Genomic DNA, 11,571 nt, shown 5'->3' with positions numbered 1-11,571 from the left:
TTAACCCCAGGCAACCCCACTGACGTCAATGGAGTGTAACTGAGAGCAGAAGGTTGCCTGTGATCTTCATTTCTCAGTTCACCTGCTGCTCATTTGAAGCAGTAATCCTTGGTGACATCCCACTCAGTTCTATGAGAAAGAGGCTTGAAATGTGGAGACCAGGTCTCAGTGTGAACTCTACCCAACACGGCATTTATGGCTGCAGTGGTTTGTATTAGCACCATGTCTATCTATGACCACAATCTTACTGGCTGTCATCTAAGAGCTGATAATTATTGTTTGAAAGCACCACAATCACCAGGACAACATGTTTGGATGTATCCCATTGGGCAAATGGCAGTTTTTTAGCTGAATGTCGCATCCAATGCATTCAGCCTATTGAACAGCAGTCACTGCCACTGTGATATCCACCTGAATGACTGGTGTGGGACAGGAAGCAGGAGTAGAACCAGAGACACAGGCCCCAGGACAGTGTCCTTAGCAATGCACTGCTTCCCTCAAATCATGAGTACTCCTGCTTCCTGGAGGAACCACAGGGGTCCTGGAACAGGCTGCCCAGTGAGGTTGTGGATGCCCCGTCCTTGGAGGTGTTCAAGACCAGGTTGGACGGGGCCCTGGGCAACCTGATCTAGTAAAGGCGTATGTTTGGTGGCCCTGCTAGGTAGGGGGGTTGGAACTACATGATCCTTGAGGTCCCTTCCAACCCGGGTAATTCTTTGATTCTGTGATTCTGTGATTCACTGTGTCCCAGCAGCAGAACCATGCTTGCACAAATACCTAAAGCTTTTGCAGCCCTGTAGCCCAGACTGTGGGGCACATAGGGTGTTCACAGATGGGATGTCCCAGGGAAGATGCACATTAGGGTTAAGTATGTGATTTGGCTCATGCCTGGCAAGCCTAGGGAAGACTAGCCACTGAGAGGAAATTTCTGCAGGCTCTGCAATGCAGGTGACATTTACGAGCATCCATGCGATGTCATGCTGTCCTGAACCACATTTATAAATATTGGTCAGTATTTTTCCATAGGAATTGGTTTGTTCCTAAAAAAGACACAGGGCATATAAAGCTGGGCAGAGAATGGACTGAGAGCAGCTCTGAGGAGAAGGACTTGAAGGTGTTGGTTGATGAGAAATTCAACATGAGCCAGCAGTGTGCACTTGCAGCCCATAAGGCGAACAGCATCTTGTTGTTACCCTCTACTATGCACTGGTGAGGCCCCAGCTAGAGTACTCCATCCGAGCCTGGAGCTCCCAGTACAAAGAAGATGTGGAGCTAGGACCAGAGTGGGTGCAGAAAAAGTCCATGAGGGTGATCAAAGGACTGGAGTACCTCTACTAGTAAGACAAGCCGAGGGAGCTGGGGCTAGAGCCTAAAGAAGAGAAGGGTCTAGGGAGGCTTTATTATGGTCTTTCAGTATCTATTGTTGCCATCTATTGCCATTCTACCATTCTCTGGTAAGATCTGGTCCAAAGCACTGACAGAAACTTGTGAATTTGACCTGAGGCTCCCTTTCCTTCCTGTTGTGAACGTATCACCAGCAACCCTGTCTGAAGCAAGTATGTATGGTCTGTGGAGCTGGCCTTGCAGCCCAAGAGCTTGGTCAGCACATTGTCCTTCGATGTTGAAGATACCGTGAACAACTAATGAATAGTGGACGAGCAGTACAGCTAACACAGAAGGGGAGAAAGGAGTTGCACCAAAATCTAACATGAAATTGTTTTGTTTCTAATTGTTTTACATGCAACATTCAATCTATAGGTGAAAGGGCACCAAAGGAGAGACTTTTCTTTATGTTGTGAACGGACAGTCATAAAATACTTCAGCTCACAAACAATAGAGCATGGAAGCCACCATGGATAATAGCACAAGATGATGAGGCTCAGAAGGTGGCCTCAGCAGATGCTCTGGTGCATCACTGATATGCTGTGCCCTGATGTGCATGCATCCTTCCTCCCTTCCATCTTCTTTACCCCATCTCCTCTACCCAACTAGCTTTCTGGATAACACTTCAGCATGTTCACACCTTGCACCACTTGGCCCTACCAGCAGCAGATTTGATGAAGACAGGTGGTCACAAGGAGATAGGTGGAAACTCACACAGATTTTGCAAAATAGATGTTCTAGGAATGGCAGGATGCTTGAACATCTCTGCAGCAGCAACCAAAGCTCTGCTCTGTTTTAGCCATTACACTGGATAAGTGCTACCAAGCTCTGATCCCTAGATCAGACTGAGATCAGTCGTTTGCAAATGTCAGCTCCCACAGCAAGCTTTGGCTGGTGAGTTCTCATAATAGTTCTATAACAGTGATAGTGCATGAGTGCACTGGGCTGATGTCATCTCCAAGGTGTCTTCTCTGACTGCAGCAGACAGACAGTGGGGCTTGATTTTCCCCTCCCCACTGGGAATCCCACTTTTCCCAACACCGGGAGACAGATTCCTACAGTCAAGAAGACTGTTGAAGATGCAAAGCAGAAAAGGAAGGATGGGGTTGGATTTCCATAGAATGTATGCAGACTTCCAGCTGGTGTAAATTGTTATGATTCCCTTGGCAATAGTGGAGCTGTGCCAGTTTGCCCTTGCTGTAGAACTGGGTCTGTGTTTCAGACTCAAATAGCATCACTGAGGCTTCAGCTGCTTGTCTTGCACATCAGAAGCCCTCCATGCAGCTGCTATGGTCTGTATGCCATTTGGCTCTCCCAGCTGAACAAGAAGTATTTTACCCCAATGAGGCATTCTAAATTAAACCTCCTTAAGACTTACATCATGGAAGTGGTGTAGCAACTAAAAGGCAGCTCTAGTGGATGCATCCTCTTGGATGTATAACCACATCAATACCAGGAGACAGATTCTGCAATTTGAATGTGAAGTTTCTACTGAAAGTCTGAATCTTTCATACCAGGTCATTCTCCCAGGTGTGGCAAGATGTCATTGCTGTTCACCAGTATGTAATAGCAAACATCACTGAAGTATCAAGGTAGGGACCAGGCCACATCCCCACTACTGAACCTGTCCCCTAGACAAGGCAGTCACTTCTCACAACCACAGCAAAAACCATGTTAAACCCTAAAACACTATCCAAAAGGGAGAAAGAAGGGGACAAACTCTTAAGCAAGTTCTGTTGTGGTAGGACAAAGGAAAACACTTTCAAACTAAAAGAGGGGAAATTTAGATTGGAGAAAGCAAAAGGGTGGCCTTGCCATGTTCACCCCGTGCTATGTGCTGCACTGGTAGCCCGGAGCTTAGAGTATTAATTCAAGGTGTCACACTTCTCTTGTCACCATTCTGTTCAGCTCTCCCCATTGCCGGGAAAAGCATTGCACAGTCCATTGCAACATCACCTGCCAATACTGCTCAAGAGTCAGACAACAGGAGCCACCTCTGAGTAAGCAGAACACATTCCCACCATGATGAGAGAACTTGCTGCACCAGCCAATGGATGAATTGGCTGTGCATTTAGAAGAGCACATGAGACAACTGCACAGAGTCAAGACGCGCACATGGGTGCTCCACAGTCCATATGTCTGTGCTTTCAGATGCTGGAATAAGAAAGATCCTTCCCATTGCTGGTGGAATTTGTATCTTAAACAAAGTTTCACCAAGGAAATGGTGCCAGAAGTGATGTATATAGCCACGTTTTTCCCTTTTTTTTTTTTTTTCTTTCCTTCATTTTTTCTACATGCAGATGAGAAGGATTTTGAAACTGTAAACCTGCTGTAGGACATTTGTTACAGCACCTCCAACAGCAGATGCATGACAGAGCTCCCTGGGGCTTGCTCCTGGAATGTCAGAAAGACATGACAGAGCTACAGCATTCAAAACACTCAGGGAAAGAAAAATCCCTGAATTAGGCAATGCTGTCAGAGCAAGGTAATAAAAAATTGAGCTCAAAAGTTGAACAAGATTTGCACTTTTGAAAATACACTACAGTGTCCCTCAGGCATTCAAAAAATCATGAGTCAGGTCTTTAAAAAGTTATAGCTGGCTTAAATATGATGGCTGGGGGGGGGAGGTGCTAGCAACTTCATATTGACTACATTGTTAAGGATCGCATTTCTGAGTTGTACTGGAAAAACTGGAAAACGAACTTTATTTTGTAATAAAAGAAGAGATTCTTACATAATTGTACTGCTCTAGGGGCTGAAGCATTAAGAGGAACTTCAGATTATGTGATAAAATCCCAATGACTGGAAATACTGGAGCAGAATCTAACTTGTGTAGAGCTGGCAGTAGGTCTGGGACCTGGCTAAGCAGCCCACATCCAAGATTAGAGTGCTCCAGTGGAGGGATTCACAGCCATTCTTGTTCCAGGCTGCAGTCTTGGGATGATGCTGACCATCAGAAATGCCTGGCACATTACAACCCAGTTCTAGTCAATGGAAAAAGTCTCTCTGAATGGGAAAAAGAAACTCAGAGGGGTTTCTTTTCTACAGTGACAAATTAACCAGCACAGCAAAATACAGTGTTTCAAAGGGCCTTCTGAGGTTTTTCAAGCTTTACTTGGGAAGGAGTCTCACTGTATTTCAATAAATGCATCTGGTTCCTCTCACTCTTGTCCCCCATTTATCACATTCTGATGACACTCATATGTAAGATGAGGTTTGATATTTATTAATTTTCTAACAATTTGCCTTTAAAAGCAAAGTTTCACACCTCACATTTTCAATGCTGCCTACACAGGGAAAGGTCAGAAGTTCATGTTGAACACTACTGTCAAAAGAGCAGTTTAATCTCTTTTCAGCCAAAATTCAGCAAGAGATGAAGCGTCTTCCTTTGTTTGACAGAACCACCACTGAGATCAGCAAGTCCAACCACCAACAAATTCCCACCGCGCCCATTACTCATTTACCTCCACACACTTATCAATCACCTCCAGTGAGGGTGGCTCCACCACTTCCCTACCTACAAGTCAGAAAGCATAATACAGGCATTTCAGAACGAGAAAGGGCCAATCAGGGGCATCTGAGGTCAATGGAAAGTCCATTAGATCAAAAGCAACAATATTCATAGTGCCTTTCTACCCATCTTTCTGCTGTCAGTCTGATCCTCCCTTTCTACTACAACCAGTGAGCACAGTAACACTCTATAAACCCCTGTTCAGTTATGGAGTCATTAATCTGTAAGTATCTGTGTCAGCCAGTTGGCACTGGCAGAGAAGTGCCTGTGCAGCCAAAGAAGCAGTGACTAAGTTTTGCCAAAATAACAGCTTATCCACTCATTAGTTAACTTATGGCTTATCTACATTTTATTGCTGGACAGAAAGCAGGGAACTAGAAATCACCCCAGAATCCCCTGGCTGCTGCCCTTCAAGGTGTGAGAGCATCTCTTTAATGGTACGCAGTATCTGTGAGACAGCAGAGCCAAAGGCGGTCATGGTGAGTGCCCATCACATGATGGACACAAATGACAAGACATTCTAGAGATGCATCTTACATTCATCATCAGCATATTCAAAAAGTTAAGAAATAAGTGTTATTAAAAAATGCTACTTGTAAGTGGATTATGAAGAACTGCTCCACTTCTTTTGCAGAGATACACCTTAATGTCTAAAGGCTTTGAATTACAACAGAAAGTAATTTAGAGATGCTTTTCCTGCATATGTATTTCCATACGCTGAATGTTGGTCCTGTACAACCTCACACATGGAACTGGCAGTGAAGAAAAACGTAAGGAAAGTCTCCTCATTTGATTGCCTCCTCAGCTGGATTCTAGTCAAGTCTTCAGATAATCTTTCTTTAATACTGTGTGAAGTGTGTGATCTGATCTAAAAGCTATTACTTTTTGCAAGTCAGATAATAGGGACCATTGAGCACTGCCAAGTTAAACTCTCCCAAACACCAGGAAAAATAAGTAAGGCCTTAAAAAGAAAAATGCAGTCTGGAACTAATTCCCAGGAGATTTTTGGCACACTAAGCCTCTGTTAGATTCAATGTACTGATAATTCTTAGGAGTCGGCCATGGATAATGGCCCTTTGATTTAATTATGGTCTGATTCATGGTAGTTCAAATCTAGCTGAAATTGAACTACTCAGACATCTGCAGTGGGGTTTTGGTTTGAAGAAATGCAACAAGAATGGGATTCTGTGGTGTGGTGTCCATTTGTTGATAAGAATAATACCCTTACTTGGTACAAAATGCAACATGCTTTGTGGTTTGGTTTCAAAACTTAACCCCCGGCAGCAGCAAGTGTGAACTGAAGTTCAGCACTGAAGTGACTCACTCTGAGCACCGCAATGAGGCAGCATTTCAGGCACACATCTGAAATGGTGCATCCTGCTTCATTCAGCAACACATTTTTGTGGTTGATGGTATCTTCATTTCTAGAGATAGAGGTACAAGCAGCACGTGAACCAGTGCACTGGGGGACTGCAAGTTATTGACATACCATTTCAAGGAAGTCTGAGGACAAGTTTCAGAGGTTGCCACCAAGTCAAAAGTAAGCAAGAAGTTAACTTGTGCAATAAGATCGCTTGGGGAGGAAAAACCTCCAAATCCATTATACTCCCAGAGAGCAGGTCACACAGTTCCAGAGGAATCAAGCATGAGATTCTTGAAGATATTTCATAGGGAACTCTGAAGCTTGGTCCCATTTTTGTCTTGTGTTGAGGACTGCAGGCTTTTAGAAATAGTGTTCTATGACATGAAGTCTGGTGAGAGCTATAAATTTATATTTTGAACAAGCATTCTTAAAACCCCACAGTAGTCCCACACTAGAGCTCCTATTCTCTGCCTAAAAGCACTGCCTAGAAACAACCATAGAATCAAAGGATCATTAAGGCTGGAAAAGACCTCTAAGATCATCTAGTCCAGTCATCAGCCCATCTCCACCATGCCCACTGATCCATGTCAGTCAATGTCACATCTCCACATTTCTTGAACACCTCCAGGGGTAGTGATGCCATCACCTCCCTGGCCAATATGTTCCAGTGCCTGACCACTCTTTCAGAGAATGAATTTTTCCTGATTTCCAACCTGAACCTCTCCTGATGCACCTTGAGGACACTTTCTCTCATCCTATTGCCATTTAGAGAAGAGGGTGACCCTCACCTCCATCTGAAGACGGATAACATTGAGGCTGTCAGGATACAAAAATTAAATCAGAACTCTTGAGATATTGGTCTGAGGACTTTCTGTGTCAGAATTGGTCATTATTACAAAGTTCCATGAAGAAAAGTATTTTTTTTCTATGGCAATTTCTTTGTCAGGGCATGTTCTGTTTGATGTCTTGTTGAACAGTACTGGATACTCTGGTATGAAACCACAAGAAAATCTGTCTGCAGGATGCTGCAGATAATGCTCTTCCTTGTGGCTGCAGAACCAGAGTACTGGTAGCACATACAACCATGAGAGATGAAGGCAATTCAACACGTGCAACAGGAGAGAAAAAAAATCTTGACTTTTGGGACACTAGTTCCTATATTACAGTAAGGGTCAGTACTGGTGTCTGCCACTTTAATTGTCAGTGGTCAGGCGCTAGAATGGTCTGTCCAGAGGGGCTATTAAGACACTGTCCCTGGAGTTAAACAAGAAATGTGCAGATGTGATGATATTAAGGAACATGATTTAGTGGGCAATATTGGAGGTAGGTGGATGCCTGGACTAGATTATACTAAGGTTTTTTCCAAACTTAATGATTCTGTGATTCCTCCCTGTCAGTCTGCCATGATGAAGGCACACATGTCCATCTGAAGAAATTCACTGCACTGATCAGGGCCGGACAGGCCTTGTTGGTGTTTCTGCTCCTTCCACCTCTGCCTGCAGCCTGGCTTGCAGAGCAAGGCTACATCTTTTGACACTGGCCATGATGCTGCTGCCAAAAACCTTGCACAAGTCCTCAATGGAGTTTTTCATGAGTTGCTTTCAGATCTGCCTTCATCCCCAGTTTCCTCCACAAGGCATGATTCTGTCATGGGCATAAGAAGGAAAAAAGTCCATTCTTTCACAAGTGGATAATCTGGTTTGTTTCTATATTGGTGTTTATTTTATGACAGTGTAACAAAGCCTGTAAATGTTGTTAAGTCAGAGTCAGTATTAGCAATGGAAATAATTACTACCGCTTTAACTGACGTTTTGTTGATGTTACTGTAGCACTGTCTCATGAGTCATGACAGGATGGAAATTAATTTGTCACTGCTGTAGGTCTCTTTCTCTTTACTATAAAGCCAGTTTCTCTTCTTACATTCATCTGCTCGAGTGTCTGTAACAGAACTAATAAACCAAAAACATGCTTGAACATCCTTGTACGTGCCGCTGACTCCGTGGCCAAGGCATTTTAAATGTCATTTAGTTTAGGTAATGGAACAGTTGTGTGAAAACTGAGGCCCTGGTGAAGGCACCTCTGAAATTCACAGAGAGGCTCTGGACTTCTTCAAGCCGAGAAAAGGTGTATTTCTGTAGTTTTCTTAAAGAAGTTTCCTTCTGAGGGCTTTGGGATATGGAAGATGTGTCTGCTCAAAAGCTGAACTCATTTTCTACCATTCACAGCAAAGCAAGCTGTCCCCTGTCCATTTCAGGGCCTAGTCTATTGGCCTTGTGACGATACATGGTGCTCACAGGGTTCTCTGCAGCAGTTGTTCACACCTCTGCATCTTCTCCAGGATCACTTCCCCTTTTGTGATTCAATGGCTTCTTGATGACAAGTTACAACACAGAAGGGTAATTAAAAGAAGAAGCAAAAAGCAAGATATGTATTCTCTTTGGTGACCACAGGAGGTCCTTGGAATGACTGGAGATGGAGCACAGGGCATGTGAGGGAAGGCAGAGGGCTGGTTTCAGTTTCCTGAAGTGAGGGATCACAGTCCAAGGGGAAGCAACAGAGCACTGGGAATGGGACCACAGCACCAGGGTGCACTGGGGATGCCCTGTGTCCTGCCACAGAACTGTGGACACTTGGACTCAACACTTCCAGTACTTCTACCCCTGAGGGTCTGTGCTCCCCTGATCTCCTCGTGTAGGGATCTGCCTCCCCTGTAGATTCCCCTATAGCCCAAGAGCAGGCACAGTCCTTTCTCCCACTGGTAGAATGAGGTGATGGCCTCAAGTTGTGCCATGGGAGACTCAGTTTGGATATTAAGAAATATGTATTCTCCAAAAGAGTGGTCAGGCTCTGGAATAATGTGCCCATGGCAGTGATGGGATCGTCATCCCTGGAGGTGCTCAGAAACATGTAGAAGTGACACTAACAGACACAGTTTATTAGGGAAATATTGGTGGTAAGCGGACAGTTGGACTGGATGGGGAGACTGTGGGGTTTCCAGCCTAGGAAATACTCAGTGTTCGATTGCACAAGGCAGAGAGCAATGTGCTCTAACAGGAAATGCCTTGCACAGGGGGTTGAACAGCCAGAGGTTCCTTCCCACCTTAGCTCTTCCTTGTCTTAATGAACCCTTTGGAAGGTTGGTTGGTTTGTTCACTTGTGTGAAGACCAGGCTTCTACTCCCAGTTTACATTCCCTGCTGTGGATTTAGCAAACTCCCAGTGTTTCAAAATCTCTGACTGTCTTTCCACATAAGGGCTTTGTATTCTTCTTTATTTAAAAAAATTAAAATAAAAAAATCCAGGAGAAAATAGGTAGATTCTCTGGGGAAAATAAATAAATAAATAAATAAATAAATAAATAAATAAATAAATAAATAAATTTTAAAAATAAAATAAAATAAAATAAAATTGAAAATCCCTTTTCACCTTTATTTTGCCCTCAGTAGGGAATTCATTCTATTTGTGCACCCATTTTGCCATTATACATGGATGTGTTTGGCCCGTTGCACAGCACATGCAAACTTCAGCCGCTCGCTCAGTTCTCAGACAGTGGCATAACCTACACTTCCCAGGGTGGATTATTCTTGAGCCAGCTGCAAAATTCACTGACTTCATCTGGCACTCTCCAGGTTTGCTTCCAAACTCTCCTTTTAAAGGTGAATAAGGAGAGGTGCCAGAGCCAAACTGTTTCTACTGACGAGCTGTTTCTCATTTTCAGAGCTCAAAGAAGCCTTTCTCTGCTGTGAAACGACTTTATTTTATATATTAAATTCAGCCCTCACTGAAAGTTGAATTTGTTGTAAGTCAGAGAAGCCTATTTTGTGAAGTTTTGTGATGTTTTTAATGTCTGAAAGTGACGCAGTCAGAAAAGCTGGAAGAAATTATACTCGTGATGAAAAATGGCTTTTTTTGAAAACAGACTCCAGCAGTGAGGTCTGAAGAAGCCTGAGGCTCTTGGCCACATGTGCAGGAATCTAGCTTTGTCCCTGGGAAAGTATGTCTGCTTTCTGCAACGAGCAATGAACCATAACCAACAGCAGCCCTGCACCGTACTTCAAGGGCGAGACATTAGCCCACAGCACACCTCTGTCTGCTCCCCTCACTCAGGTTTGGGCACTGCTCCATAGCCCTGGCACCTCTGGGATGAGGATTGATCACTCTCACGGCCACTTGCATCCACCCGTGAAAGAACATGTGGACATAGGAAACGCCGGACCTCTTTTCATTGCTTCAAACACATACTTTAATGCACAAATGTTTCATTACCCCAGGATGTGCTTTGACAATGCACAGAGGAAATAACAGTAGGCTTTCCATCTCTGCAAATTCCATATTTTCAGGTGAAATTTCAGCTCTTGAAACCAGATCCTATTGTGAAACTCCTTCCAAAGGGCTTCCTGTGAGACTGATGCATATTCCATAAGCTGTGAAACAATACAATATCCCCCTCGTGACACGAATAAACCACACTATTCCCCTCCTCGCACCATGGGTGTCTGTTTTTTAGCCATGCAGTAATACAGGCACATATTTAAGACCTGAGAAAACACAGAACATTGATTGTTAGTACAGTGTATTGATGGACAACTAAGCTCTCTCTTCCACCATGGAGAGTAGATTTATGAAGGGAGGACTGGAGGAGGAGAAGGACTGGAACGTGGAACTATGAGGCTAAGATGGGTTGATTCGATATCCTGTCCCAGCAGCAGTTTTGTTAAACACTGTTCTGCTGGAAGACATTTTGACCTGGAGGGTTGTTTCCAAAACTGCTTGAGATTTACTCTAACCGCTGCCTGAGAGAAGTGTGACCGCAATGTTAGGATATTATCCACAGCTTTCATAGCACCCACAAATTAAGACCAGAAAGGAATTTTCTTAAATTGACTGAACAAGATGCCAAGTAGTAGATAGAAAACTTGAAAGGCAGTTGTTTTCTGGCTGTTTTGTGTCTCTTCCTCCATCCTTCAGACCTTTGGTCTCTTGACACTTGGCTTTCACAGCAAACACCTGCATTTTGTTTCCCAAATGAATGGATCTAGCAAAACAGCTCATTGAAAAAGTGGGGGAAAGATGAAAAGTTATTTCTGTAGATGGTGCATTTCAGCATCTGGATACATCACGGGTCAAATGCTGTGTTACTGTGGCGATGGAAGCTGACTGTGTGCCTCCACAAACACATGAATATTTGCTTAACTAAGCAAAATGGAAAAAAAAAAGAAAAAAAGAAAAGAAAAGAAAAGAAAAGAAAAGAAAAGAAAAGAAAAGAAAAGAAAAGAAAAGAAAAGAAAAGAAAAGAAAAGAAAAGAAAAGAAAAG

The 11,571-nt window shown here is 43.6% G+C and overlaps 1 long non-coding RNA gene across 2 annotated transcripts in view; it reads right to left on the bottom strand.

The window, feature by feature from the left end:
- Positions 1-10,475: 10,475 nt before the first annotated feature.
- LOC116652507 overlaps positions 10,476-11,571 on the bottom strand; it is a 22,177-nt gene continuing 21,081 nt past the window's right edge. The window contains exon 4 of one of the 2 annotated variants that reach the window (XR_004305600.1): positions 10,476-10,794. This is a non-coding gene — a long non-coding RNA (uncharacterized LOC116652507). The remainder of the gene's footprint in view (positions 10,795-11,571) is intronic. The other variant, XR_004305601.1, reaches the window with a different exon arrangement.

This window comes from Coturnix japonica, chromosome Z (genome assembly GCF_001577835.2).
Source record: "Coturnix japonica isolate 7356 chromosome Z, Coturnix japonica 2.1, whole genome shotgun sequence".
In the NCBI taxonomy this organism is placed as follows: Eukaryota; Metazoa; Chordata; class Aves; order Galliformes; family Phasianidae; genus Coturnix; species Coturnix japonica.
This window is presented reverse-complemented; position numbering and strand designations above follow the sequence as displayed.